A 9,614-nucleotide genomic window follows, 5' to 3' on the forward strand; every position below is an offset into this window, starting at 1 on the left:
CATCATTATATAAAAAGGGCATTACATCATGAACAAGTGAGTAGAAGCTCGTGACAAAAGGACACCTCCACAGAGGTATCAGCAATGTGGTGGGATAGGAGTTTCCAGAGCTCGCTCCCTCACAGAAATAGCAGTTTGAACAACTATCCTTAAATGAAAATACCATCATAAGAGCTAAGATTCCAGGTGAGTGATTACAGATCAGTGCTTCTGAATTTCCATTGAAACCCAGCACAGAAATAAGGAAAGATGCCTTGAAGAGGGTAAGAACAATAGTTTCACGTTACTTGTGTTATCCTTCCCCCAAGTCCTAGCAGTGCAGTGCATAGAAAGACAACTACCTCATTGGGGAAAGAGAGTTGAGTGAGCACCTGACTTCACTGTGGACCCCAGCACCCCATCAAGGTTCCCCAGGGAACCTTGACCCCAGGCTGGCACCTGTGGCCCCAGTCTCTAAGTTCAGCCCTTCATCCACCCCCAAGGCTCTCAGCTGCTACCGAAGGCCCAGGCTCCCCGCCAGCCCCCATTGGCCCATGCTCCATGCCTGCCTCTGTGAACCCAGCTTCCAGGCCTGCCCCAAGTGTCAGGCTGGCACTCGCAGTCCCAGGATATAGGCCAGGCCCTGCTAATCAATAGATGCAGAGACAGTTTTAACAAAATTCAATACCCTTTTATGGTCAAAGTTCTCAGAAATTCATAAGAAATGTATCTCAATATAGGCCATATATACAAGCCCACAGCTAACTTCATACACAAAAATGAAAAGTGGAAAACTTTTCCTCTAAGATCAAAAACAGGACAAGTGTGCCCACTCTTGCCACTTCTTTTCAACAGAGTACTGGATAGTTGTAACCAGAGCAATCAAATATGAAGAAATACAAGGCATCCAAACTGAAAAGGAAGAAGTAAAATTGTCTGTATTTGCAGATAATATTTTCTTATATATAGAAAACCCTAACAGCTCCACCAAAAACAAAAATAAAAACAAAAACCCCACAAAAACTGTCAGAACTAATAAATTTAGTAAAGTTACAGGATATAAAAATAAACATTAAAAAATCAATTTTATTTCTATATACTAACAATAAAGTATCAGAAAGAGATATTAATAGGGAATGCTAATATGGACTAAAACAACTCCATTTACAATAGCATTAAAAATACTAAAATATTAGGTATAAATTAATCAAGGTGAAATATACACTAAAGATTACAAGACAATGATGAAAGAAATGGGAAAAGTCATAAACAATTATAGAAAGATACTCTGTGCTCATGGAATGAAAGAATTGATATTCTTATAATGTCCACATCACCCAAAGCAATCTGCAGATTCATCACAATCTATATTAAAATTCCAATAGCAGTCTTCACAGAAATAGTTTAGTTTGGAAGCAAAAAGGATCCCAAATTGCCAAAGCAATTTTGAGAAAGAACAAAGGTGGAAGCATCACACTTTCTGAATTTAAAATATACTACAAAACTGTAGCAATTAAAAGAGCATTGTACTGACAGAGAAACTGACCTTATAGACCAATGTAACTGAATAGAGAGACCAGAAATTAATTTATGCATTTATGATCTTTGATAAAGGTGCCAAGATCATACAACGGGGAAAGGATAGTCTCTTTAAGAAATGGTGTTTATAGAACAGGATATCCACATGCAGAAAAATGAAATTGAACTTTCACCTCACACTATAAATTTAAAGTCACCTCAAAGTGAATTAAAGATGTAAATGTAAGACTTCACTTTGGGTGATGAACATACAATACAATGGACAGATGATGTATTATAGAATTGTACACTTGAAACCTATATAATTTTATTAACCAATGTCACCTTAATAAATCCAATGAAAAAACACCTGAAACTGCAACATGATTAGTAGAAAAAAGGAAAGCTTATTGACATTGGTATTGGCAATGATTTTGGACTATGACTCCAAAAGCAGAGGCAACAAAAGCAAAAATGGACAGATGAGATTGCTCAACACAAAGAAGTTTCTGTGCAGAAGAGAAAGAGTCAGCAGAATGAAGAGTCAAGCAAAAGAAAATACAGGTAAACCATACATATGATAAAGGATTAATACCCCTAATACATAAGGAACTCAAACAATGTAATCATAAGGAATTAATACCCAATTTAAAAAATGGGCTAAAGACCCAAACAGACATTTTTTCCAAAGAAGACATATATATAACCAACAACTATATGAAAAAATTATTGACATTATTAATAACCAGGGAAATATATATCAAAATTACATTGAAATATTACCTTGCATCTGTTACAATGGTGTTATCAATAAGACAAAGATATATATTGCTATGGATGTGGAGAAGAAGGAACTTTTGTATACTGTTGGTAAGAATGTAAATTATTACAGCCATTTTGGAAAATAATATGGAGGTTTATTAAAAAACTGAAAAGTACTACCATATGATCCAGCAATCCCACTTCTGGGCACATACTCAAAGGAAACAAAATCAGCATCTCAAAGAGGTATCTTTACTCTTTATGTATCATTATTCACAATAGCCAATATATAGAATTGACCTGTGTCTACTGATGGATGAATGTATAAAGACAATGTGATGTATTCATACAATGGAATATTATTCAGCCATAGAAGAGAAGGAAATTTTGTCGCATGCTATAATAAAGAGCCAGACACAGAAAGACAAATACCACATGATCTTAATTCTATGTTGAATATAAGAAAGTTGAACTCAGAATCATAGAGTAGAATGATGCCGGGGTTCAAGGTTAGAGGACATGTGGAGCGCTGCAGAATTTGTCTTGCAGAGTCCGCGTGGTTTGTGGATGAAGACGAGAACAAATGCACACAGGCTACGGAGGTCCTGTGGAGAAAAAGGGACGGTACAGATACTCTCTGAAGATGAGAGTCCTATGGCCACTTATCTCAAGGGGATAGCGCCCAACCCTTACCTGGACAGGCTTTTACTGTTTCTCTTGGGTCTTACATCAAAGAAGGATTTATTATCTATTACATAGAACGTTGTTGTCTACATTTTAGGTACAATCAAGGAAATAAAAATAATCAAAGAGGGATTTATTATCTATTACATAGAATGTTGTTGTCTACATTTTAGGTACAATCAAGGAAACAAAAATAACAAATGCAGAAGGGAAAGGGGGTGAGCTGATTACGCTCTATCCTTGGGAAAATTCACACAGGCTTTGGGAATTACCTTGAAGACAGGCAATAAACATGTACTGTTTCAGACCAGAGCAAGGGAGTTTTAGCAAGAGCAAGCCAAAACTGTCTGGATGCATTTTTCTGGGCCTGATTCCCACGGGAAAACTGGTCTGAGGGTCTGGTTCCTGACCACCACTTCCCTCCTGTGGGCTTTCCCATGCAGGGCTGAGCCACATTGGCCATTGCCAAGCAGACCAGTTCCCTACAGTGGACAGGTTGGTCACGTGGTAGGAAGTTTCAGTTATGCAGGAGGAGTAAGTCCTTGAGATCCAATATACAGCATGGTGAGTATAGGTAACAATACTATATTTCATACTGGAAATTTGGTAAGAGTGGATCGTAAATGTTTACTCCATCCACATATACAAAAAATAACTATATGCAGTGATATGTTAATTAGTTTGATTGTGATAATGATTTCACCATGTATATGCATTTCAAAACATCACGTTCATTTTGGGATACAATAAATATATATACTTTCTATTTGTCAATTGTACCTATATAAAACTGGAAAAAATAAAATAGCACCTAGCCACAAAAAAAGGAAGCATACTTCCAAAACATGATAAAGGAAATCTGTGTAAAACTTCAGCCAATATCAAACATAATGAAAGCTGAAGTTTTTAATTTAAAAAATGATAAAATTGATGGATTTTTTTAATAGCTGGTGATATTTTTAGATCCTAGCTAAGAAATCTTTGCCCCTCCCAAGGAAAACAAGATATTCTGTGTGCCCCACAGAAGTTGGACCTGGGGCCAGGAATCTGGGCTGGCTCGGCTGGCAGCTCTGCTCCATGTAGTGTTGGCTGGAATCATTCACTCAGCTGCTTTCAGCTGGTGGCTGGACAGGCTGAGAAAATTAAAAAAGGCTTCACTCACATTCTGCTCTCTGACATTCTGGCACTTCAGTGTTCTGCCACCTAGCTTCTTTCTCTCCATAAAGCTTAGGCATCCTCAATAAACAAAAGGTTTTATAAATTGAATGTTTGTATTTAGGTCTGTGATCTTCAAATAAATCGTTTTGAATGGTATGGGATATGGATATATAGCCGTGCCAGCATTATGTATTTGAAAAACAATCCTTTTCTTACTGAATTAGCTTGGCGTCTTTGTTGAAAATCAAGTGGTCATATGTGTAGGCTTCTTTCTGTACACCTTTATTCGGTTCCTTTGATCTGTGTTTATGTCAATACCACAGTGACTTCATTATTACAGGTTTATAATAATTTTAATAATAAGGTATTGTAAATCCCCCAACTTTATTCTTTTTCAAGACTTTTTTTTGGCTATTCTAGATCCTTTTTATTTCCATATCAGTTTTAGAATCAGCTCATGAATTTCTCCTAAATCTCTGCCAGGATTTTGAATGAGATTGGCATTAATCTATAATTCAATTTGGGAAGAATTGATATCTTAATATTGAATCTTCCAATCTGTGACACCATACCTCTGTAATAGGTCTTCTTTAATTTCTCTGTAAGCTTTTTAGCTTTCAGTATAAAAGTCTTGCACATTTGTCAATTTGCTCTGTTATTTTATACTTTTAATTTATTACAACTATTTTTTATTGTTGTTCATTTACAGTTGTCCCCATTTCCCCCCCATTACTCTCCTCTGCCCTACCCACCCTAACCTCCCACATTCAACTACCCCCTCCATTGCCTGTGTCCTTTGGTCCTTTATACCAGTTCCTTGATGACCCTTCCCATTCTTTCCCCCTTATCCTCTCCCCACTCTGCCCTCTGGCCACGGTCAGTTTGTTCCTTATTTCCTTGTCTCTGGTTCTATTTTGCTAGCTTGTTTGTTTTGTTGATTAGGTTCCACTTAAAGGTGAGATCATATGGTATTTGTCTTTTACTACCTGGCTTATTTCACTTAGCATAATGTCTCCAGTTCCATCCATGCTGTTCTGTTGCTAAGGCTAGGAGTTCTTTCTTCCTTTCTGCTGTATAGTGATCCATTGTGTAAATGTACCACAGTTTTTTGATCCACTCATTGACTGATGGGCACTTAGGCTGTTTCCAGCACTTGGCTATCGTAAATTGCGCTGCTATGAACATTGGTATTTTTTAAATGTATTTTGCAGTTGTTTGTTGTTGGTAAATAGAAATGCAATTGGTTTGTGTGATCTGACACATCCTGAGATCTTGGCAAATTCTCTTATTAATTTTATTACTTACCTTTTGGATTCTTTGGGATTTTTTCTAGTTTACATAGACAATCTATGCATAAAAAAGTTTCCATATTTCTGTCCAGCTGTAATGCATTTTATTTATTTCTCTTGCCTTATTGCACTGCCTGAGATACCCAGTACAATGTTACACAGAGGTGCTAACAGTGGACATTCTTGTCTTTGTCATGATCTTAGCAAGAGAACTTTTAGTCTTTTAAGTGACTTTATCCTGTTGTTTCGCCTTGAACATACCCCCATGTTCAGCCTCTTTTTTTCCTGTTTTTAAATGGAGGAGATTGAAATAGATTGTCTTTTGATTTTTAATTGTAGCAAAATTGGTAAAATTTACCATCTTAACCATCTTTAAGTGGTTAAAGTCCATCTTACAGTTCAATTGTTCTATGTATGTTCACATTATTGTGCAACAGATTTCTAGAACATTTTCATCTTTCAAAACTGAAACTCTGTGCCCACTATATACTAATTCCCATACCCCCTTAGCAATCAACTTTCTATTGTATGTTTCTGATTTTGACTTCTTCATCTGAGTGGAAATTATACAGTGTTTGTCTTTTTGTGACTGGCTTATTTCACTTAGCACAGTGTCCTTGAGGTTCTTCGTATTGTAGCACATGAGGATGTTCTTCTCTTTTAGTGCTGCATACTATTCCATTACAGGTATATACCACATTTCCTTTATCCTACCAGTTGTTGATGGGCATTTGGGTTGCTTCCTCCTCTTGGCTAGTACTGTTAAATGCTACATCAAACATGAGTGTACACACATTTCTTCAAGGTCTTGTTTTGAGTTCTTTTAGATATATACCCAGAAGTAGGATAGCAGATCATATGGTAGTTCTGTCTTTTAAATTTCTGAGGAATCTCCATCATGTTTTCCATAATGGCTATGCCATTACATTCTTACCATTGGTGCACAAGGGTTCCAACTTGGCATTCTGAACAATACTTGGGCACCAGAGCTATTGGATCGAGGGGTTCATCTTGCTCAGATGACACAGGTGTTGCAGAATCAGCATTTCCTCCCACCCTGAACCAGCAAGCAAGCAAACACCGTGTTTCTTCTGCTCTATTCTGACCTCGAATAAATTATTTAATTAACACCCACCAATTTTCAATTACTGTGTTAGGTGCTGGTGATCAGATGATGATAAAGGTATAAACCCTTCTCTTAGCATCTTCTCAGTGTAACTCAGGAAACCGGGGTAATGACAGAATCGTGTGTCAGACATGGGAGTGAGTGAGTAAGCTTTGCTTTAGTCTGGGAATGGGATACAAAGGACTTGCTGGGAGAGTTGATACCAGAGTTGAATTTGGAAGGTTGTTAAGGGCAGTTAAATGAGCGTTAAAAGAAACACCTTACAGGCAAGAATAATAACATGTATATAAACTTGGAGTTGTTAGGAAAGGTAAGTAGAGCAGTGTGATCGATCATTAAATGTGAAGGAGGGAGTAGCAGGCGATAAAGCTAGACTTGTCACACGAGGTAGTCTGTGCCAATTTAGAAGGTTTATAGCTCACATGTTAGGTACTAAAGAAGGATTTTTTTAAACCAGGAGAAAGGGAATATAAACATGGCTTCAATTTTTTAAAATAATCACTATGATGAGATTGGAGGGAAGGGATTAGAAATAAGACTGAAATTAAAGCTATGGCAATGAAAATGGGTGAGAGGAGTTTGAATCCTGAGATATGTGTTCCTCAGGTTATAACATCATTCAGTGTTTGCTGTTCAGTATAACTTCATTCAGGGAGTTAGAACATCTTGTTGAACATAATTTCAAAACATTTGTAAAAGAGAAGAATGGTCTCTCAGCTGACATGATAATATGGCCTTGCAGGTGCTTAATTATTATTTTATTTTGCTACATTCTAGAAGTTGCTGGGAGCAGATATACTGTTAAAGGGCATCGGGGGGCTGGATGGCCCCTTTCAGTGATCTCGAGGGGATCTGAGTACGTGGGTACATTAAGGGGGAAGTGACTTGTTGAATATGTGGGGCTGAGGGAATTTCTCCGATGCTTCACTCATCTCCCATAAAGAAGACAATTCCTGACTAAACATAAGTCTGGCCGAAAATCATTACACCTCCCCAAAGAAGAGTCAAGATCAGGGGAAAGCCAACCTCATCTTCTAAGAAGTCAGGCTGTTACTAAAGTTGAAGACTCCATGGAGCCAAATTTTCCAAAGGGGAAAGGGTATTGAGCCAATAGGGTTATTGCACAGAGGAATGTATTAGTTTGGTAGGAGGATATAACAAAGTAGCCCAGACTGGGCGGCTTAAACAGCAGAAATTTATTTTCTCCCAGGGCTGGAGCCTGAATGTCCAAGATCAAGATGTTGGCAGGGCTGGTTTCTCCCCTGAGGAGGCCTGCCCTGAGACCTCTCCCCTTGGTTTGCGGATGGCTGCCTTCTTTGTGTGTGTCCCCATGCTCCTCCCTCTGAATGCACCTACCTGGTATCTCGGTGTGTCTAAATCCCTCTTCTTATAAGGACACTGTTCCTATTGGAGTTGGGTCCACCCTAATGGACTCATTTTAACTTGAATTTCTCTTTGAAAACCTTACCTCCAAAATATGGTCACATTCTGAGATACTGAAAGTTAGGACTTCAACATATGAATTTTGGGAGAGAAAAATTCAGCCCATACCAGAGGGTTTGGTCACTTGGCACCTGGCTATTTTATACTTCTTCAGAAATATAATCAGAGCCTATTATTAAGGCTTGTACCTGGATGTGGGAAAAATTGGGGGTGGGGAGAGGTCCGGTGAAATAATCCGCCCACCTAAATCCATACTGATCATCTATGTAGTAGTGAGTTTCCTTTCTTGATGGCAGGGCACACACCCACCTGATGCACCTCCTGGCACCGTGCTTGAACTGGAACACTAGTGAGTGCAGTGGTCATTGTCGGCAGCCTAGTGCCCAGAGCTGTGTTCGCACTGCACTTCCTCCAAAGTAAACCAGGCCTTGTCCACAGTGCACAGGAACCTCAAGGCCCTAGGACTTCAACGTAGTGTCATTTCTGCTTTCCAGTATAATTTTCGGTTTGTTAGGGTTTTCTCAGTCTGGCATAGAAGCTAGATTTTTTAAAAAAATCATGCTTACAAAATAATTCTGAGAAGAAAAGTTAAAGAAGTGTGGCCAAAAAATATCACCAAAAAAAAATGTGGTTTTCAGCCTGAATCAGGAACCTGAGGGCAAAGCCTAGGAGTCAGACAGTCCAGAGAAGAAAGGAAGCAGTAATGGCTCCAAGTGGGCAGAGGGAGGGCTGTCAGTGAGTAGAGTAATCACACGTGGGTGGGGCTTTGAGAATTTCTGGTAGTGGAGTGGGAGCCGAAGAAATTAAACAGACATTTAAGTCTGACTCTCTTATATCATGTGATTGCCTATTTTGTGCATAAGGTATCTTCTACCACTTTTGATTGCCATTACAGTGCCTGGTATATAGCAGTGGCTGAATAGAATGGATGAACAGTGCATCACAAAAGCCACACTCCTGTAGACTGGCACAAGGTAACAAGCAAGGAAAGGCTGCACTGGCCTACGCTGAGTACAAACAAGAAGTAGCTCTAGTGTGAACTCTATGCTCCTGCATTTTCCTAAGTATAGCTTTAACTGTGTACCTCTTCAGAAGAGCTGAGTTTAAATGTAAGCTCTATACTGTTATAATTCTCTATTTTCACTAGATGGTAGCAGAGGCTAGCTTGTCTTTTGAAAAGCCATCTCAGAAAGAAAACAAATGTTCACTGGTTTGTTTCTCTCCCTATTGTTACTGATATTTACAAGTAGTGGGGAAAAAAGCTCTTTTACTCATATTTTTATTCAAATGATTTTAAAAAATAAATTATTGAAGAGAGTTGATAATGTCTTATATCAAAGATTAAATGTTAAGTAATAGATCTGTGCTTAGCATTGAGCTGGAGGCTATGGGGAATAGAAACAAGGGGAAGGCTTCATCTGTGCCCTTGAACTCATTAGTATCTCTTATATGCAGCTATCGGTCAATAACCCTTTGTATTGCCAATGCTTAGGGTAAATATAGGAAAGCTCCATGAGGAGCAGCTGTGGCTCTAGTGCTATTCCTGCTTCTGTTTTGCATGCTCACAAGAGACCAAGATAAGATACAACATTGGTTTCGATGGTAAGTGATTTTTGAAGCTTTAGTCAAGGCAGAACTCAAGGTCATCCCATAGT

This window comes from Desmodus rotundus, chromosome 1 (assembly GCF_022682495.2).
Source record: "Desmodus rotundus isolate HL8 chromosome 1, HLdesRot8A.1, whole genome shotgun sequence".
Lineage (NCBI taxonomy): Eukaryota > Metazoa > Chordata > Mammalia > Chiroptera > Phyllostomidae > Desmodus > Desmodus rotundus.